The sequence below is a fragment of the Danio rerio genome, chromosome 22, assembly GCF_052040795.2.
Source record: "Danio rerio strain M-AB ecotype USA chromosome 22, GRCz13ab, whole genome shotgun sequence".
In the NCBI taxonomy this organism is placed as follows: domain Eukaryota; kingdom Metazoa; phylum Chordata; class Actinopteri; order Cypriniformes; family Danionidae; genus Danio; species Danio rerio.
In genome coordinates this window covers 22,694,781-22,717,548 of record NC_141042.1, presented here as the reverse complement: position 1 = coordinate 22,717,548, position 22,768 = coordinate 22,694,781, and the positions used below count along the sequence as shown (strand labels likewise).

The window sequence follows — 22,768 nt, the reverse complement described above, 5'->3', positions numbered from 1 at the left end:
CCTAACTTATGTTTTGTTTTCTTTTAGATATGAAATAACACTTTAACCCTTATGCTCTGTTGGGGCTGTTTTCAACCAATCTGGGGCGATTTTGAGTATTAATTTGACCTAAATATTTTTGTTTTTCAGCTCGCAGAAGGATTTTTGGTGACAAATCTTATTTTGACACATATTTTAGCAAAATGCTTTGGATTAACAAAAAAAAACAAAAAAAAAAACTCAACAATACGGTCTGGGGAAATTTCCTACCCTTTCATTATGTTTAAAATGAAAACATCAACTAAATGAAGCCACTGTAAAAATGCATCAGATACTTTTTTTTTTCTTTTTGTTTTGCATAAATCTGTTAATCAACTTCACTCCTGATCAAAACTAATAAGGTGTGTAGACCAGTGGTTCTTAAACTGTGGTACATGTACCATGGTACGCAGGCTTCCTTCTAGGGGTACGCGGAGGAATCGCTGAATAATTTAAGTAAATAAAATAACACTTTTAACCCTTTGACACCCACCTATGATAACAACAATGGGATCAGGAAATTGATTTTAATAGGCTAAACTTTTTATTTATTTTCATTTTTCTAATGTTTATTATGTATTCTATCATTTGAGGTTAATTTCCTCCCCATACTTGTGACGGTTGTTGGGGGCATATCTATTATTTTTATATCCCAATGTTAAAAGGTATAGTTTAATCACTTGCTTCTCTGACACACATAGCCTACTCTAACGAGCAGTAAGTATATCTAATTTCTAATTTAAATATGTAAATCCAATTCAAATATATAAAATACAAGTTAACGTCTAGATTTAAAATGTATGCAAAAAGACATTTACACAAGCAACATATTTCAAAATTTATCAAACAGAGTTATATATGAAGATTATGACATACGGTATAAAACCATATTTATTAGGTCCAAGAAACATTTGCCGGTTTTGATAAGTAGACTACTTTATGATAATACTTTACATTTAAGTACTGCAGTTTTCTTTTAACTTTTTAAGAACAGTGCCATTTTTTAATTAACTTTTGAATTCTCATTTAAATTTAAACATTGACATTTTTATTTTTTTTTCCTGTAAGTGTGTTATTGTTCAAACTATTTATTATGTCTAAAGGGGCTGAAAATAATAAATATTCACAATAATAAGTATTAATCTGTAGTCTTGTAGTTTTCTTTTAACTTTTTAAGAACAGTGCCATTTTTAATTACTTTTAAAAATCACATTTTAATTTAAACGTTGTTGTTTTATTTATTTATTTTTTGTTACCTGTAAGTGTGTTATTGTTTAAACTAGTTATTATGTTTAAAGGGGCTTACAGTAATAAATATTAATAATAATAAGTATTAATCTGTAGTTTTGTAGTAAGCTGTAGCTCCTGGAATAGTAAATTAGAGTTTTTTTCTAATTTATTGTTGGTGGCTGTTTTTTCCTCATTTATTTTTTGTTTTAACCATATTTTTTGGATTAAAAAAACTTGACACTTATGCAATTTTGATTGTTGGTGGTTTTTCCTGTTGGGAAGAGGTAAAATTTGTAATTTTTACTGTTGATCATAAGCTGGCACCATTACACTTTAGATAGACCTGTGCAAAAATAGTACACCAGCAAATTAATGTATATGTGTGTGTGTGTGTGTGTGTGTTTGTGTGTGTGTGTGTGTGTGTGTGTGTGTGTGTGTGTGTGTGTGTGTGTGTGTGTGTGTGTGTGTGTGTGTGTGTGTGAGTGAGTGTGTGTGAGTGTCTGAAAAAATCAAAATATGGACCTCAGGGGTCCGGTCTTCATACAGCGCTTAAATGATCCAAGATGATTTGGCGGATCCTGGATCTTTAAATTCTGATAACGGATCTCTGGTTAATTTGGTTCTTCAAACAAGTTTGCGAATCAGATTAAAATGTCTGGATGAAGTGATCTGAGATCGCTGCGTGTTGAGATAGACAGATCTATCGATCCTCGAAGTTATGATCAGCAGTGCAACCATTGGCTGACGGCACAGCAGTATAATGATATCATCTGATTAGTATTCAATTATTTCAATTATCCATGGTAGCTAAATTACATAAAGTTTGCAGTTTGTTAACGGTTTGTTAAATATGACATGCAATAATTTTGTACATTTGTTGTAAGCTGCAGGCTTTACACTTTCATGTGTCAAGAGCATTCATCATGTATTTCTATGCATATCAATGTATTTAGATTTATCTTTGCTTGAACTGACCCGATCTAATCTTGTTTATATGAAATAAGCCTGCTCCCAAGCAGATTTCAGCTACCAGAACTGTTGCTATGACAACAAGTCTCAGATGAGTTTAGTAGAACTAAACAATCCTGGATCATGTCAAATCGTCAATATCCAAATCCAGCTAATTGACTAATCCACGTACGAAGAACGGACCCCAGCTCTTAGAACTACATGGAGTAAACAAAAACAAAGCCTTTATTTATGCATCGGCTGCCTTTTGATGTTGAGGGGTATGGAAGTTTTATAAGTTTACTTGACTAATCTAGACCTATACTGTTACAAACTACTAAAAATGCCTTAAAGAGTTTTTATTTTAAGGCTGATGCACGAATTGTGCAAATTTGCCTATTAATCCATCTCACACCTCTAAGCAAATTTAAGAAATGCAGTTAAATGACGGCTTCTTGTGTACGCTGCTGAATTTCATTGTTTGCTTGGTTTTGTCAGTTTCTGTTCTAGCGCTCTGATTTAGAGCTGAACAGTCAATCGGAGTGCTCTCTTTCACTCATGGATGATGCTGATTCATTCATTCATTCATTCATTTTTTTTTCAGCTTGGTCCTTTTATTAATCTAGGGTTGCCACAGCGGAATAAACCGCCAACTTATCCAGCATAAGTTTTACACACCAGATGCCCTTCCAGCCACAACACAACACTGGGAAACACCCATACACTCCTGCATTCACACACATAAACCAAGGCCAATTTAGCTTATTCAATTCACCTGTACCGCATATCTTTGGACAGTGGGGGAAACCGGAGGACCTGGAGGAAACCCACCCAAATACGGGAGAACATGCAAACTCCAAACAGGTATGCCAGCTGACCCAGCCGGAGCTCGAACCAGCGACCTTCTTGCTGTGAGGCGATCATGCTACCCACTGTGCCACCAAGAAGCTGATGCTGATGCTGATTCTTCATGCTGAATTGATGAACCCATGCTCATTGGAGATATGTGTGCAGGGCTACATTTTTGAGAACCGAAAAATATGTACACCGGACTACATCTTCTCTCCCAACATCTTCCCAATGAGCATGTGTTGAAGATAACAACGACCGAAACAAATAACACAAGCACTGTGCATCTGGGCACTGTGGATCATCTTGACCATCAGTAAATATGTTCACCTTCATGTATACGACTGTCTGTCATGAATGATGTTAATTAATAACGATCAATTAGTGTATGCTAGTGTATTCATCCCATTTTTACTTTATGTCAGCTGTGCCTTTAATTGAAGAATAAGCTTTTACAGCCATGAACAATGTTTCATGTCTAGTTGTTATGTTTTGTGGCAAGTAGTCGTAAAATAAGTAGGATAAAGTAGATCCAGGTGGTTGTTATTGCAGAATAAAGTCCTTCGGTTTATCCCTTACATAACATTATGTTCATTCAATAAACTCTGTATTGGTTGTTGGTTGATGCTTTAAATGCTGAAGCTCTTTGAAGCGGAATAGATTCTGATTGGCTGTCATTTTTTTATCATTCAGCAGCTCTCTCTATATATTACATTTTCTCTTTAGCAGCGTTTGACTGGCAAACAAACCTGTAGTGAGACAAATGTAACATTCTGATGGGTGTCCTCCAATGTCAACCTGCTCCCTTCAGTGACTTTTCCCCAAGAGCATCAACAAAAAGAGTTTTGCACTTAATGCAGAACAGGAACACTTGAAGCCACAGGTGCATTTTCCATCTCACTAACAAGAGGAATCTGTACTCGGCTCATATAACACGTAATAACATCGCAACACTGCGCACAAGGGCTTCACCTTACTGCACTCCTGGGAGAAGAACATGTCGGCTTCAAGCTCGCTCTACAGATCTTCTCATCAACCTCTTATTTCCCATCTGTTTCCTTTCTCTCCAAATCCCAGCAGTCCAACTATTTGCTCAATCGATTTCCCACTGTCACTCAAGATGCACCCCCTAGACTGACAATAACAGCAGACAACGGATCAGTTTGAGGAGGCGTCACTATTTTATAAAAGGTCAGTTTATATATACGCAAAAAAAAAAATCCTGGTTGCCTTGAATTTTTTATCAGATTTAAACAAGTCCATTGAACTTATATTATGTTAAACTGACATAAAGCAGCTAACTTATAAAATTAAGTTAGATTTAAAGATTAATTATTAGTTTTTTCCAACTTTTTACACACAAAATCTTTTCATGTCACACAATTTCTGAAACCTCTTACTCAAAATGCAAAACTACACAGCAAATCTCCAAAACCAGAAGTTATTTATCAGCCTTGATTTAATAACTGACAAAGTGAAAATATAGGCTAGTGTCATTTTGAAATGACAGTAAAACACAAACTGTGGTGAAAACAACACACTAAGTGAAGTTTATTTGTAAACTAATTTCTAGAAGATCACGTAATTATGATTGAACACGGCTGGTTCTGCATTAGCTACGTATAATCCACCAATCAGACCAGTCTTAACCCACTATAAAGAGCCAGGGTTTCTCACTACAGCCATCTTCGATTTGAAAAATCCCCCCTTCCACGCCCACTTCTCCACCTTTTCATTCATAGGGCGGCACGGTGGCCCAGTGGTTAGCACTGTTGCCTCACAGCAAGAACGTCACCGGGTCTAGTCCTTTAACAAGCCGACTGTCGTTTCTGTGCGTAATTGGCATGTTCTTCCCGTGCTCGCGTCGGTTTCCACCGGGTTCCCCGTTTTCCTCCCACATTTCAAAAACATGCTCTACAAGTGAATTGATCAATCTAAAATTAGCACTACAGACAAACTCTAATCCTGCAGCATATCAACTCATAGCATTCAATTTTTTGTCACCAGTTTTTATCAAGGGGGAGTTGTGGAGATCTACCTGAGCTCAAAGCTCCCCTCTCGCCCTGCAAATGGGAGGGAGCCCAGGGCTCAAGGACCTTTTAGGCTCAGGGCTCTCCCGGGACAGCATGCCAAACTTGCTTATAATCAATCATCAGCTAAGTGTGAACTCTTGAAATGAAACACAAACGGCTCGCGATTAGAATGAACAGCAAATCAGCCAGCAGACATACCTGTTAAACTTCATGCCAGTAATCTGGTTTGCTCTATAATGCAGTGAAGTATTGCGTGTGTGTGTCTGTGTGTGTGTTGAAGAGCTGCTGAGCCGACAGCTGACAGGGCGGGGAAACACACACACACGCACACACTCTGTATTTCTGATGGCAGACACATGAACTAGGAGAACGTTTTTCTCTCACGCTTGAACCACATCTGACAGATTATAACAGCTTTAACATAAACTTTGCTAAGTTGTGTGTCACAAAAACACTCTGTAATCCATTAAAAACGATATTGAAACCCATTTTCGGAGCGCAAATTACTAGTTGTAAATGCTGTAAACGAACGTTCTAAACATTCTACCGGAATGGTCAAAATCTTTTCATGTCACACAATTTCTGAAACCTCTCTCTCAAAATGCTTTCATTTAAATAAAAAAAAGTTTTTTCAAAGCACACAATTCTCTACCTAAACACACACAAAAACAGGAAGCTACTTGCTTTATTTTACCAAACACAACCAATCAAAATACTACATTTATTCAATCGGTCTCAAACTGATCTTAACTAATCACTAACCAATCACTAGTATAGGTCTATAAATAGGTTAAATGTGATGGGACACCAGGCGGCTATGGTCCAAAAAAAAAAAAACATCCACAATAGGGTATATGCCGAAGCATGCTAATGGCACTTTTAGTTTGCCAGTAACCTGGGTTACGCACTTCTGGGGAAGTGTATGCAATGCAAAAACCGACGCCTGGTGTAAGGTCTGTTTTCTTTAAAAATCAGCGATCTCCACTGGCTGAGTGATATCTGATATAAAGTGGGTCTCAGATTGTACAAGAATCACTGCATTAAATTACATTTCCCCCGCCATGTCTTAATAATGTGAGCATTTATTTTACCCCAGTATATTCAATAGAGCTTCTGCGCTAGCCTGCCGATTCTGACGGGTGCGTGCGAGTAAACAGCTTTTTGTCTCGTTTTACGCTTGAGCAACTAAATTCAAGCAAAAGTTTATTTAACTGAATGTATTTTAATGACATTACAACATCAATGCTGTAAAAGGAACCATATAAAATGGAAAACGTTCACAATAACAGGTCACCGGAAGTTTATCAGTATGGGAAAAACACTAGCTCGGCATATACCCTATTTGGTGGTCTTCCTTCGGCCCAGACAAAATGAATGTGAGTCTGAAGTGGCCCACCTGTACAATACCAAAGGGGGGGCCAAAGATTCAAATTCATATATGGGCCAAATTCAAAGATTTGGCACTTAATGGCAAAATGTAATCTAAATGTGAGCCTAATGTGGCCCATGTGAAAAATTAAAAATTTGGCCCAAATGATGGATGAAACATGTGGGCCACAGAAGGTAAAATGTGGCATAGTCATTTAAGGGTAATCTGGGTCTAAGGGTGCTTTCACACCTGTGAATCGATTCAGTTGTTCCGAAACAGAGATTACAATTGTTACATTGTTGCTCTTTGCTCTTGGAGCGGTTCGCTTTCACACTGCAAAGTTTCTAATTGGACCAAAAGAGCTAAAACAAGTCATGTGCGAGTAAACTCTCCTTACATAAGTCAGAGTGTCAGGGTTTATTTTGCAGCGTCCCGCTAAGCTGTCAGCAGAGGTGGTGGTTTGGTGGTGATTGACAGGGTGCGCGCGCGACGTGTCTGAGGAGAGACGCGGTGGGGAGGGGTGTGAAGGGTGCGCGACGATGCCTATTTGAGGACCGGGAGGGAGATGCGAGATTACTGGGAGATCATCACTCGTTTACGGGCATCCAGAGACTCGCGAAACTTCCCACCCTACTCATAATTCTCTCTTCATATAACCATAAGCCTATTACATATCCATAAAACAGTGGGATTTAACCGTGCTCGGATCAGATCAATTTCTCACTGCAATCGAACCGCTCCAGGGTTCGTTTCAATCGAGCCAAGACCACCTCATTCAAGCGATCTCGGAGCGATTACTTTGGCGTGGAACAGAGCGCGATTGCCCTGTTCACATATGCCAAACGAACCACGCTAACTGGGCAAACGAGATACGTTCCGAAACAAAAGTGTAGGTGTGAAAGCACCCTAAAGTGGCTCACACATCTAAGTGCAAATGTGGCCCATGTTATCTTAAGACATATGTGTGTCACTTTTGGCAAATATTTGGAAAAGTAAGCTCTGGCTATTGCGGCTGTGAGCCTAATGTGGCCCAGAGAAAATATGGCAAATGTGGCCCAGTTATTTTATAACATATGTGGGCCACTTTTGCCAAATATTCAGCACAGTAAGCTCTGGCTAATGTAACCGTTAGCCTATACTGGCCCAGAGAAGATATTAAAAATGTGGCCCAGTTATCCTAAAACAAATGTGGGTCACTTTTGGCAAATATTTGGCACAGTTAGCTCTGGCTAACGTGGCTGTAAGCCTAAAGTGGCCCAGAGAATATATGGCATGTGTGGACCAGTTCTCTTACAGTTTTTTTCAATCCCTTACACACATTTTTAAAAACCAGATTCTTTTTTTCAAAATATAATCACATGTATTCAAACACCACAATCAATTAGCAGAATTCCTAAATTGTTTGCAAAATGACACACTTCACATAAACATTTTAGTCAAAACATATACACCTATTTATGCAAATGCTATTAGTTGTCATTTAAGCAACACAGTGCTCAATAATCAGACTATTGCAGACAGTTTCACACTGCTGTGATCAATAAAAAACACAATTATAAAAATATAGCTGCAAGCAGCAATTAAGGGGCCAAGCACTTTTGACCAAAAGGTGGCGCTGCTCCAGAAGTTTTTAAGGACTTTCAGGGCATGGGGTTGAAGATGCTTACCATGTTTTGTAATGATATGTGAATATGTTGGTAAAATATAGCATTTTTGACCAAAAATCGAAATGGTCGATGCCCAAAATGGCTGACCTGTAAAAATCAGACATCACTCGGCTCGACATGCTCTGCCGGATGTAATGAGACCAGTTTTATGAGTTTCGGACGAAAGGTTGAGGCGTTATAAACCAAAAAAGCAAGTTTTTTGTATCTCCGGACCACTAGGGGGCAGTGTGCCGAAACTCCGCATATAGCCTCAAACCCTAGTTGTCATAACACACACCAAGTTTGGTGTGAATCGGTGAATGCGTTACGGAGATATCGTCTCAAGTCCATTTTCGCAAGTTCTATGTTAAATTTGATCGCAAGTTAAACGAAAACAGTTGGTCAAATCAACTTGAATTCCATAACTTTTGGTTGGCATGGTCTGTAGATCATTTTGGTGATCTACAGACCATGAAGACCTACAGAAGTTTTTAAGGACTTTCAGGGCATGGGGTTGAAGATGCTTACCATGTTTTGTAATGATATGTGAATATGTTGGTAAAATATAGCATTTTTGGCCAAAAATCGAAATGGGCGACGCCCAAAATGGCTGACCTGTGAAAATCAGACATCATTCGACTCGAAATGCTTTTGCAATGGTCTGATTAATGTTGAGACTGGCCTCTATCATTGTGCCAAATTATACAACTTTCCCGCAGACGCCTATATGGGCTGCCATTCAAATCCGGCGGAAGAAACGGAAGAAGAAGAACACTAACGAAAGCAATAGGTGCCTACGCACCTATGGTGCTTGGCCCCTAAAAACTAGTCTTAGGAAATAGCAAGTGCTAGATTTTTGGGCAGACATTGTTATGTAAGGGATCATTTCGATGATAAAACAAAATAGTGACAAACCCACAACATTCTTCATGGTTAGTTTGAGATATAGGGAGAATGTACACAAATAGGCCTACTATAAACTTATCAAGCACTGCACAACACCGATGCCGCAGACTGAAGATTTCAAGTATTTATTTCAATTTAAGAAATACCGTATTTCTGCTAAGATTTGGTTGAACTCTTTGTCCAGCTTCCATCAGTGTCAGTCCATGCTTGATAACATGGTCAATAAGTGTTGCACGGATTTCTTGAGTCAAATTTGGTCCTCGTCTTCTTTGTTCAGGTTCTATCAACTCTTCAAGTCCTTCTCTACCTCTTCCTCTACCTAGGCTTCTTTCTCTACCTCCTTCTTCTTCTCTCTGAGCTCCCCCTCTCAATCTCACTCTTCTACCCTTCCATTTTTGATAAATACAGGTGAACTCACCTGCTGCCTTTTATGGCACATCTGAGTGCTGCATTTTCAAATTAGCACATGTGTGCTTCCACACCTTGTGGATGTGTTCATCCAACTCGTTTATTAGCGTGGTCATTGGCAATCCGGGGCTTTGTAATGACAAGGAAGTAACCTCACAATTCTTATTTGTGTCTGAGGTGTCGAAATGTGTGTAGAGTTTTAAAAATCACTGCGTGTAATGTTTTGCAAAATTAGTGAAGCAGACACTGTGTGTAATGTTGTGCAAATCTGTGGTGTTTTGCTCCTTGGAGTAGAATTTTGCAAATTGTGTGGAAATTTTTATTTTAGAGTGTAAACAAGCGTAAAAAAGTGTAAAACAAATGTGGAACCACATAGACTAAAGTCACCATCATGGGGAAAAGTGTTTGTTTTAGTTGGGCTCATAGCTCTGATTTTTGTACTTTGCCACACCCAGCAAGTGTCTGGTGTAGGCCAGATCTGGGCCAGAATAAAAGCAAATTGTGGGCCAGAATAGGGTCAGTTCTGGTTAATTTGGTTGAATTCTGGCTAATATGTGGTATTGCTTTGGCTTATTTGTGGCCCAGATCTGACAAACAGGAGTGGCCTGCCCAAGTGCCATCATTCCATGTGGTAAGTGGGTCGGATGAAAGTGTCTGGTGTGGGCCAGATATGAGCCACATGAATTTTGCTAGCTGGGTAACCCTATAGCATGATACTTCTTCAGGCACCCCCCCACACACACAATTGCGTTCTTTACTGTATTTTAAAGAATATACTTTTACGTATGTTTTTTTTACATTTATTTTTTACAAACATTAACAAGATGTTTATGTTTTTTTTTTTTGTATGCTATATACACTAATAATGTTTGGCCTAATAAATATTTTCTGTTTCTACATGTCATTGGTGTTTACAGTGTACCTGTTACTCCTCTCAGCAGATTACTCTCTGTAAAACATTGCATTGAACTCTAGATATAAGTCTACGAAAGAGCAAAAAGCTTTAGATTTAGAACAACAATGTTTACATGATATATCCTAAAGTTTTATAGGTAACACTTTAGAATAACTATACATTATAACTAGTTAATAGTCCATTAATAAATTGTTAGTAAATAAGTTACAAATGACTTGTTAAATAATAGTTATTAGTTTGTTAATTATTTATAGCTGTGCCTTATAGATGGCCAGTAGATAACTTACAGGCTGTTAGTTAACACATTATGAATGACTTGTTAACTGTATTTTAATGATTTATAACTATACCTAATATATTAGTAATAAATCATGAATAAGCTGTTAATAAATTACTTACTAAAGACTTGTTAAGTGTCAGTTAATAGTTTATATATGTTATTGGGACGTTATTCTAAAGTTGCAACTATTCTTCATTTATTAACTGTTAGTAAATGAGGAATAATTGCAACTAGAATAACGTCCCAATAACATACACAAGCTGTTCAAGCATGTTCAAAACATGTAATTTAGGTTTTAACCTATTTCATCTGTCTTTATGTACCTTACATAGAAAATATAAAAATCTTAAAATAAAAATAAAAAAAGATTTATTTTTGTTAATGATATTAATATTGACATTAATTTCTACACAAAGTGGCATTGCTACTGGCCTGGCATGTGTAATGTAGAGTATCTATACGTTTTCATGGTTCTGAGTGAACAAGAATTTTGAAAACAGATTCCAAGGGCTCTAAAATTCTTCCTTTGGAGCACGCATTAAGATCAGAAAGTCTAAATCCAAATTCGGCTCCACTTCCTGCCTCAAGAGGTACTGATTGAATTTTGAAGGCTCAGGGCTCTATTTGAATGATCGAAGTGCAAAGTCTAAAGCGCATGGCACAAAAGCATTAAGGGCATGTCCGAATCCACTTTTGCTATTTTAAAAATGGAAAAATAAGATTTGTCTAATAATAATAACATTATACACATGCAAAATGTCATGAATAAACTGAAAAAGCCCCCCCGAGGTGAGGCATGGAGGCATTGGTTTTTATACTTATGTAGAAAATAGTAATCTTTGTAACATTTTAATCCTTTAACACACCTTTATTTTAGACCCGCATGCCCATGAGTCCACAAAGTGGCACAAATGGATTTGCTATTTAAACAACGTGGCATAAAAAATAAGAGTTGCGCTGGTCTGAAAATAGCAACAAATCGCGCCAAACACGTCTTGCACCCGATTGCGTGGAGCCCTCAAAGTTCTGACCCTTCCATTTCTGGCAATTGAGCTAAAAATATAAACATGGCGCCTCAAATTACTAAAGGGCGTCAATTTGTGTATAAATGTACATGTTTGACCAACGTTTTCCACTTTTAATGACATTTCTAGTGAGAAGTTAATACTGCAGTAAGCAAACTCACACATCATGATTTTGCCAAGCACAATGGAATCCTGAATTAACATCTCTGTTGATCCTGGAACATCATTTTTTGTTTGAAAATATAATCCATGCCTATTTCTTACCTCTAAACCCAACTAATAACTGTAAATTATTTTCAAAATCATAAGGTAACATCATGTAAAAGTGCATAAACCTAACCGTAAACCTAAACTTTACAATGGTAAACGTATCTCTTAATTCTGATTGGCTGTTTGCAATGTTGTTCTAGGATCAAGATAGATGTTAATCCAGGAACATGTCCTATTTGGTAAAAGTAGGTTGGCAGTAAATATTCCCTTAGTTATCACTAACGTTTCCAGAGTCATTGCCTGATTGGGCAGCAAGTCAGTAGCCTATAAGCTTTCATTTGTAGCCATTGTCATTTAATCTTATACCTCAAATATAGACATCTTATGCTAGTAAAGTAGCAAATTTGTCGTTAAAATATTAGCCTAATAGCTAATTTGCTAGCATGATGTTGTCATGTGCATATAATTTACATCATTGATCATGAGTATGTTTTGTAGTTTATCACTTTGCTAATGTGTTGCTTTGGTTTAAAATAAACATGTTTTACCCAGTTTTATTTTCATGTGGCCATGCTAATTCATCTCTTTGACCTCAGTTTTTACCTGCTGTATCAGTAAAGGTGAATTTCTTCATTCAGTTTTTGGCCTCCCTCGTGTTTTAATCTCCCTCTTATCATCACTTTCCTCTTGTGTCCAGTGTAATCTCGCTTTGAAATCGCATGTCCCGTTTTAAAAACTCTGGCACGACTGCGAGAGGATTAGCTTTATTTCACATTCCCTCTACTGGTGGCATCAAATCCCTGTTGGCAGCTGTATTGATTTCCATTCCATTAAGCAAACTCCCTGCCAATGCCCAGTTACAGCTCGGCTGTTCATTGGACATGACACAAAGGAAATATTTTCTTCCTTTGCACCTTGTAGTGATTCCTGAAGAGCTAGAATCCAATGACGTGTGTGTTTGTTTGAGCTCCCACAGTTGAGCTTTTAATGTAAGTGCTGAGATGTCATTTTCACCTGCTCACGTCACTTTCTTTGTTGTTTTTGTGCTTTTTGGTTTTCCTTCATGTTTACTTTATTCTTCTCCGTCTCTGCTGGGATAAATTGGTGCAAATGTCAACCTTTGAAAATACTCCTTAAAAATACACCATGTCTAACTATATGTGAGACATTCTAATGACATACAATTAAAATATCTAAAAAAGTAAGTTGTTATTCCCTGATACTGCAGTGAGATTTAAACTTTGCTGGGTTTTATTATTGTATATTTTAGCATATATTATATTATTAAACTACATTCTATTCTATTGTTTTCCCAGAGATGGGTTGCGTCTGGATAAGTTGGCGGTTCATTCCGCTGTGGCGACCCCGGATTAATAAAGGGACTAAGCCGACAAGAAAATGAATGACTGCATTCTTTTGTGGCGGCACAGTGGCTCAGTGGTTAGCAATGTCGCTTCACAGCAAGAAGGTTGATGGTTTATTTTGGAGCCATAGTATCACGATACTAGCACAGTACTGGTAAAACATGCAACCCTGGTTTCAGAAACTAAGCTAAAGGAAATTGAATGAATGAATTAATATTATATTGTGTAGAATTAATAGTTCTGGTTGTAACGACTGGGTGGAGTGACAGAGGACAACAGGAGGTAAGATCCAATATGCAGGTTTATTCAGCGTCAGGCAAGCAGTGGTCATACAGGTGCAAACGGGTCTATTAAGACAGTCCAGAATCGTAGTCGGTATAAACAGGCAACAGGTCAAAAGGCTGGCGGCTAAACAGGAGAACAAAGGTAAACAAGGCTAGGGTCTAACACGGAGAAACAAGACAGGGAAAACGCTTCGTAATGCTTCTGGTCGGCAACCAGGGTGAGTGAATGAGTGGTTTATGTATGGTGTGTTATCAGTCTCTGACAGGGTTCAGCTGGTGAGTGTAATCAAGTTAGATGAATGAGTAGGCGTGCGTATCTGGGAGAAATGCATGTATGAATGTGTAGACCTGGGGAATGCGGAAGTGTTGTCCTGAGAGTTCGTGTGAGAACCAGCGATCTCTTGATAGCGATCGCTGGTTATGTGACACTGGTCCTATCAGTGAGTGGTTTATTGGCCAAATATTTTAATAGCAATACTAATTTATTATATTTTTGATATGTTTATGTCATTATATAATTTATCCGAATATTTATACTTTATATATATATATATATATATATATATATATATATATATATATATATATATATATATTATGAATAAAAATTTATGCAGTTATACTTAAATTCAGTTAAAAATGTATATTTATTAAAATGGACTGGTTTGCATCATATTCGCAGATGAAAAGATTCAATATTTAAATGGAATTATAGCTTGACGTGAAAGTTATAAACAGTGAATATACAGAATATACTGTACAGCCCTCCCATTACATTTGAATTCCTTTTAAATATTTCTCAAGTTTTGTTTAATGGAAAGAATATTTTTTCAACACATTATTAAAAATAACTGTATTAATAACTAGTTTCTAATAACTTTTGTTTTTGCCATGATGACAGTACATAATATTTTTCAACTTATTTTACAAGATTTAGATAAGTAATTGCACAACATTCGTTTGTTCTGTAATCGAAAAAATATATTTTCTAAAGGGGCTAATAATACATAATAATGCTCAAGAGGGCTAATAATATTAATCTCTAAAATTATTTTAAAAAACTTTTTTAATTGCTTGTCAGTGCTAAAAGAAATATACGGAGACCTGAAAGGGAAGTGATGGTGGGATGTTTTGTGAGGGAACGCAAAGATGTTGTTTGACAAACACTTCTGGTACACTTTATACATGTCAACCCTCCCGTTTTTTTCCAGGATCCTCCCATATTTTACCGTTTTATCCCGCTTTCATCCTATCATTAAGTATTTTCCCATATTTCTTTTATATCATATAACACCTGTTATTAAATAAGTGAAGAGCAGCAAATAAATCTCTTGTTCTGTTTTGTTTGATAACATAGGTGTCACTATAAGAAATGCACAGAAGCATTTCATTATTTAGGCAACTGTTTGTGCTCATTTATCTATTTTATTTTCTTCCATCCATTGTTTTCTTCCACCCATTTTCTCTTCCTCCCATTTTTTTCCTCCACCCATATTTTTTCATTCCACCCATTTTTTTTCTTCCATCTATTTTATTTTCTCCCACCTGTAGTTTTTTCTCCCACCCATTTTATTTTCTTCCACCTATTTTTTATTCTCCTTTTTTCATCCATTTTATTTTCTTCCACCTATTTTTCCCCACCATCACATCCTTTCCTGGTCTCCGTAGAAATAAGACTTTCTCCAGAAGGAAAAATATAGTAAATAATGTTAAAATTGTCTTGCTCCAATAAACATCACTTGGGAAATTACAGGAAAAAATTCAAAGGAGGGCCAATAAATTTGCCTTTAACTGTAAATCATATACATGCTCAGCATAAATGTGTACACCCTATTTTGAAAAAGAATATTTTTACCCATTTTTTTGTGTGATTATGGGTAATATTTATTGGTGCATTTGAACAAAACAGATATATTTATTACTATAATATTTTAGTCACAGAACATCTTTAGGAAAGATAATACATTTAAATTCACACAAAACATTGCAACCAAATTTTATATATTTTTTTGTTCTCTTGATTTTTGCTATTTTTGTTGATTTGATTTTATATTTTTCCTTAACAAATTTGGGCTACTAAATTTTGAACTATTATTGTAAATTAATTTGTTAGATAAGCTCTAGATTTGGCGTCAGTGCTGACTAATCTAATGTATTTGCACAAATATAGTATTGCAAATCATCTTATAGAAAATATTAATTAAAATAAGATATTTGTGGGGGGTGTGTTCATATATGCTGAGCACTGTATCATATGTCATATCATATATATTATATAAGTCAAATAACTCTTAAAAACTTTTTCTTTTTAATTGCACTTTATACCAAAAAGTGGATATCTGTAAAATCCATGTCTGCGGCTAGGATAACCAGCAAGTTGTTCGGTCCTGCGTCTTCAATTCCTCCAGTGTCTCCTCTCCATCATTTCAGCTCATCCTCCTCTGGGTCCAACTTTAATTTCATTCCTGATTTGCTTCAGCCGTCTCATGATCCACCTTTACCCGAAGGCGAAGAGAGCAAATCTCAATGAGAAATCTCTCAAACACATTCTCTATCTTTCTCTCAATCCACTCCATTTCTCATCCGTCTTGTCTGTGTCAGTGCTGGGTTTCTGCGACTTTAGAAAAATGAAATAAATAAAATAAGCAGGAGACACTAGCTATATTTCCATCAACCGATTTTTATGCACATTTTTCGCAAGCACATAAAAATGCTTAATGGAAATGCCAATATGCACATCATTTTTGATTATGCACATAAGAAACATTATGCGCACAAGTAAGTAGGATAAACATTATATCCGATAAGAAATATGTGCATAAAATATATGACAGAAACACATTTGCTAAATAAATTTCGGCATGCACATCAAAAAGGGTCCCACTTTACAACAAGGTTCATTAGTTAATGTTACTTAATGCATTTACTAACATGAACAAACAATGAACAATACATTTACTACAGTATTTGTTCAGGTTAGCTAACAATAGTTAATGAAAATACAGTTGTTCATTGTAAGTTCATGTTAACTCATGGTGCATTAACTAATGTTAACAAGCATGAGTTTGGATGTTAATTATGCATTACTAAATGTTCAATTATGATTAATAAATGCTGTACAAGGGTTGTTCATGATTAGTTCATGCTAGTAAATGCATTAACTAATGAACCTTATTGTAAAGTGTTACCCAAAAAGGTCATGCGATTTCGTTTTAAGGGATCATGGGATAACAAAAGGGACCACAAACAAGTAGACCGACCACATTGTAAAACATCTGAAATGTAAAACATTGTAAAACATCTAAAATCCCTTAGCCAAAGTCTGTCATCAAAGCGGTTGGGTATATTTACTTCTCAGAATTGTGCTGAGCATCTGTACTCCCCCCTAAAAAAAGTCTTATTTTGTCATAAGTCATTTTGTCTTAAAATGCGCAAGGAATTTATAACATGCGAAAAAATGCCCACAGTGGTTTCTCTTATCACAGAAAATTCTATTTTACTTTTTTAATTTGGCACCAGTTTATCAGGAAGTGAAATTTTATTCTCTTTCACTCATTGGATGTAGTGGAAAATTGTGCTGGATCTCAACAAAGATCTGAGTTTCGGAAAAAAAAAAATGCTGAGGTCTTCGAAGTTCTCAAGTTGAAGCAGTTTATTGTTACTGTAGAGATGATCGATCAAGCTCTCCCCCTCCAATGTTCAAAAACCCACAGTTTATATACAGTTTCTTATCCATTGTTATCATGAGATATGATGTAACCTCACCCTATTCCCGGCTCCAATAGAATCCTAGCTTTATAATTGATGGCTGTATGTTTTTCTTCATATACGTACGGTTATGTAGCATGTGCTTACAATCATGTGTTCATGATCATGTTATTTCCATACTTTTTAAGTGATTCTCCTTATGCTATTTTAGTGAGGGTTGTTTTTGTCTTGGTCAATACATACATTTGCCTAAATGTATTGCATACGCCCTGTCTGCATGCTCTCACTTAGGCGCATGACTTGCTGTGCATCAATTATAAGGCCCTGTGTGTCTGTGTCTCCTCTGTCACTCGAATCTAGGTATTTCTATACATTTTTAACAGTGTATTTGAATAGTAATCTATAACAGTGGTTACAGTCCTATGATTGTATAGCGATTTACATAATAAAAGTTCCTCTATGCATCAGAAATTCTCATATGGAAACAGTGCTTTATTTGCAATATGTTTTGTCATATTTTAATATAAATTTACAGTTAAATTTTACTAATTTAATTTACTGTTAAATTATAGCTACATTTACATCTTTGGATGTAATCTTACTGTACCTACTAAAAGCTCAGTGCTTTAAGGCAACACAGTGGAAGTGAACACGGTAAGAACATGACCTATTAGTTACCTCCATAATTCTACAGTCGAACGATCACATTTAAAATCCAGAGATTGTTGTGTACACCATGATTTTTTTTATTGAATTCACTTTAATGTGTAATATGACTAAAAATGGGTCATAAACGAATATTTTCTCAATTCAAATGAGCAGCAGTTTGGACCCGGAAACAGTATTCCAGATGTCACTGATACCTTATGACTTATATATATATTCAAAATACGTTCAAAATTGTTAATTGATAGATTTTATGGATTTGAGGAATTTCTTTTTAATCTCTCATGTTTCTGAAAATTTACAGCCCAAAAAAATAGAATAAAATGTTGTATCAGGGTTTCCGTGGGGACTTAAAAAGTATAAAAATTTGATAAATGAGTTATGACTAAATTAAAGCCCTTAAAAGGTATTTAAAAGTCTTAATTGCGTTTTTACAAGGTCTTAAATTTAGTTCAAGCGTCATCGAAAGTGTTTGACTCCAAAAAAGCATATATAATATATTTATTTTCCTCCTAATATTAACAAAATCGTGCTCGATCCACATGGTTGGTTCAGGCCAGGGCACGTCCGGCAAAGCTCCTTTGTCCTGGTCATGTCATGTAATTTGCGACAAACGCAGATAAATGAATTGACGCTCTCCACATGTAGACAACCATAGAGCAAAACAGATGGCAAAATGAGAAAATGTAAGTTCTTACTTCTTGTTGGAGAAAGGCGAGTTTAAAAAGTTACTGAAGCCTGTTGCTGAAAACAAGCACGTAATTTATTCTTTCAAGCTTATCTGAGTTCTGTTGCATGGTTGTGCTCCATTGATTTATTTAACGACAACTGTTTATTAACAACTGTGTATTAAGTTAAAGGTTTGATACTGATTAGAACTTGAAGTAGCGATGAGGTCTTAAAATATTCTGAGAAGGTCTTTAAAAACTCTTAAAAAGGTATAAAAATTATCATTAGGATTCCTGCATATACCCACTGTATATAACCTGGCATATTATAAATTAACAAATACTTAAGTGAAAACCTTCAGAATTCAGATATGATAACAATAATAATAATATAATAACAATAATACATTTTATTTGTAATGTGCTTTTCTCAAACTCAAAACACTACAGAACAACTGAACAACAATAAATAACATAAAATACCAAATTGCACAAATAGTAAAAAATGACAGAAATCATCATAGATTAAAAGCATCAGTAAAAAGGTGAGTTGAGCATTTTCTTAAAAATGAATAATTTCTTATTTCTTAATTATGAGTAATACTGTGCACTTTGGTGAGCGTATGTGACACTGAAAATGAGATTTATGTGGGGGAAAATTATTTTAAGAAAAAAGCCTTTGAAAATATGGATCTACAGAAACAAACTGTTGAAGTGTGACAAAAAATGTATTTCAGACTGGAAAAAAAAACATAAAAAGGCAAAAAGTGCAAAATCTGAAAAGAATAGGAGTGTTTTTGCCTGCCGTGCTTCGCCTTTAAGGCTGTCACGACTGATCAAATGAGCTGAAGAAGTGTTTTTATTATAATTTATTATGGCTAATGAAGCTGTGTTTCACCTCAGCAGACCCTGTTGCTTTCATCAGCTCTAATGGGTAACGGGGAAGCAAGAATGTGTGAAGAAAAGAGAGACAAGCTCAGGTCAAAGGAGGACACATTGTTATGGAGGCTGGTATATAAGCAATTACAGTTTACTGTCTTTATCGTTTAATAGAAATCAAAACTGTCTATGTTATGTTGATAAATGATGTATGTAGCCTATACCGTGTGTGTGTGTGTGTGTGTGTGTGTGAGAGAGAGAGAGAGAGAGAAAGTATTTATTGTTTAAATCATATATTTTACTGATTGTAGAAGATGGAATCATTTATTCTAGATATTCAGTTGAAGTCAGAATTATTAGCCCTCCTTTGACTTATTTATTTATTTGTACGTAGATTTGTTATGTAGTTATTCTGCTATTGTGTTAGTGTTAGTGTTAGTATCTAAATAAATACAAATGATCAAAAAAGTGTAGTATTATAGTACAAATTAAAAGTTCTGTTGCTGTGTCATTATTATTTTGTATGTTTTTATGTTTTTGACCAAATTAAATACATTTTTAGTAACAAAATATTTTGAAAATATATTATACAGTATGTATTTCTTTGTTTATTTTCTGTCATGAAATGTTTGAATTATATAAAAATTATAACAAAAACACTAAAAGCAATCTATACTTTTACCAGAAGAAGAAATTATGTATTTATTTATTGTAACTGCTTTTACTCTTTATGAAAGAAACTTCATGTTTTTATGTCTTTATTTCTTACTTAGAGTTGTTGTCTTGTTTCCAGTTCAAAGATCTGAAAAATCCTAAATTAAAAACACTTTCTAAACAAAAATATTGGCTTGTTTTAAGAAATAATGTTTCAAAAGTAAGTGAGTTTTTCCTTAAAACTAGCAAAATAACCGCCAATTGGGGAAGCAGAATAATCTTGTTTTCGCTTTAACATAAAATGATTTTGCATAGTACATTGGCAGATTATTTTGCTTGTTTTCAAGAGTTCAAACTTAGCTAATGCTAGACACTGATTGCAGATTTGGCATGTTGTCCAAGGAGAGAACCCTGAGCTCGTAGATACTTTAGCCCAGGGCTCCCGTCTGGTCATTTTGCATAAAAGGGGGTCTAAGATCAGGTAGGCCTCGAGAGCTTCCATTGGTATTGGACCAAAAAGGGGGAGATGGGGTGGATGGGGGATTATTTAAAAAATGAAGAAAATAGAGGTAAGAAAAGAGGACTATTTATGTAGGCTTAAATTCATTTGTTTGTTTTATCATTGATTGTTGATGTGAGACCAGTCGTGTTCAATCAAAGCACATGATCCTCTCGCAATTTGTAACTATTAATGTTGACGTTCATTTGGACATCCCATTCTATACACCAGGAGTTTTACCTTCTCCCCTCTTGTATTGGATACAGAACTCCCATTAGTAAAACTAATCGGTTCAAATTTTCATTTATCACCTTTGCAGTAAAATTTAAATTAAATCCAGTTAAATTTAGGGTAGATTTGTATTGTACAATAAGTTCTGTAGTATGTGTGATATGCGTATACGTATGCTGCAACCAAGTTTGTCTTAAAACTAAAACTAACTATCATTTCTTCAGGGTATCCACGTCATTTAAAAACCTTAAATTGTTTCTATTTCAAAAACAAAATTCTAGGCCTTAAAAAGTTCTAAATTTACTGAAATACTTTCTTGTAGGTTTTAAATCATCTTAATTTTCCTTTGTTTATGTAAAGCTATCAATCAATCCAACACACATCCAATCACCAAAATATCTCAATAAAATCTTAAGCAAAAGTCTTTTTATACTTAATACTATACCAGTCTACTATGTATACGTTTAGTTTTTAAAGACTTTTTTTAAAGTTATGTTGAAAAAAAATTTATGTATAAAACTAAGGTCTACTTTTCTGCTGGGCCATTAAAAAAATCGAAATGGTCTTAAAAAGTCTTAAATTTGATTTGGTGAAACCTGCAGAAAACCTGTTCCTCAATCAAGACAATATTTATTTTTGCGTGTCTAGAAATGCTTCTTAAATTCAAGAGTTTTTAGATATTTGGACTAGACACAAGACAAACATTCTAAGTAAAACAAGCCTTTTAGCAGTATATTTTGTTCACATCTACAATCACACTGTTTTCTCTGTCGTCTCAGCGGTGAAGGACATCAGAAACACAGATGGTTGTGTCTGCTTCAGCGGTGGTGTCCACACACAAGATCAGAGAGAGAATGATAATCGCAGAAGCCAGGCATTTATCTCTGCTCCAGTCCATGTCGACGCTCTTTTTGTATGTCTTTCTGTTTTTTTTCTTGGTCTTTACATGGCCTTGTTTACACCGTTTGGGTTTAGAAAGCACAACAGTTCATCGTTTTGTCGCCTTGTGCTGTAATTGGCCATGTTTTTCCTGCTGTAACCTTTATCTGACTATATCAGTCAAAGATTTTGCTGCCCAGAGAAGATGAAGTTGCCACAATTCCCTTCTCAAATGGTGTTTGACTAATTAGATTTCTTGAGATGAAAGTGTGTGTGGGTGCTCGTGTGTGTATGGCTCATTATCCCATGATCGCATGGCTTCATCATTCAGGAAAGTGGAAAAGTAGTAAAAAATATATCTAAAGGGGATTAATGTCAGCTATTGGAGTGTAACATTATAGTTATGAATTTTCCATCATAACACATTAGCAATTTTGATCATTGCCTTTGTAATTTATTATAACTGTGGGTTTAATTAGTTGCATTTATACATTAAAAATGTAATCGTCATGTTCTGTTTGCTCTGTTCAACGAATCAAGGGAATCTTTTGATTTCCATAAAATACAATTCCTTTTACATTATTCAAGGCAAGGCAGGTGTATTTATAGAACACACTTTACACAATGGTAATTCAAAGTGCTTCACATAAACAAAAATAAAAGAAACAAAATAATAAAAATGATTAAAAGAATTCAAATGGATAAAAACATATTAAAATGTGCTAAAACATTATAAAAAGAATGTTATAAAAGCATGAAGAAGAAAAGAAAGACACAATAGTGCAATCTGTCGGGTGTAGCACAGTGCTCATTTACTAAAGACACAGCTAAACAGATGTGTTTTCAATCTTGATATGAATGTGTCTGATGTTGGGGCACATCTGATCATTTCTGGAAGCTGATTGCAGCAGCGAGGGGCGTAGTAGCTGAAAGTGGATTCACCCTGCTTTGACTGAACCCTTTCTAATTTAAATGAAGTTTAATTTTAAACTAATTTCGAGAGGAACATGTGCTCATGATTGACCCAGCTGGTCCACATTAGCTAATTATGATCCTCCAATCAAAGGATCTCAAATCACTATATATATCCTCATTTCC

At 35.5% G+C, this 22,768-nt stretch overlaps 1 long non-coding RNA gene across 22 annotated transcripts in view; it reads left to right on the top strand.

The window, feature by feature from the left end:
- LOC147831572 (uncharacterized) overlaps window positions 1–22,768 on the top strand; it is a 112,797-nt gene that overhangs the window by 30,886 nt on the left and 59,143 nt on the right. For 11 of the 22 annotated variants that reach the window (XR_015521977.1, XR_015521963.1, XR_015521974.1 and 8 more), the window contains 2 exons: window positions 19,432–19,539; window positions 21,571–21,704. The exons of 3 other annotated variants lie outside the window; for them this stretch is intronic. This is a non-coding gene — a long non-coding RNA (uncharacterized LOC147831572). The remainder of the gene's footprint in view (window positions 1–19,431; window positions 19,540–21,570; window positions 21,705–22,768) is intronic. 8 more of the 22 variants (XR_015521964.1, XR_015521965.1, XR_015521978.1 and 5 more) reach the window with 1 other exon arrangement.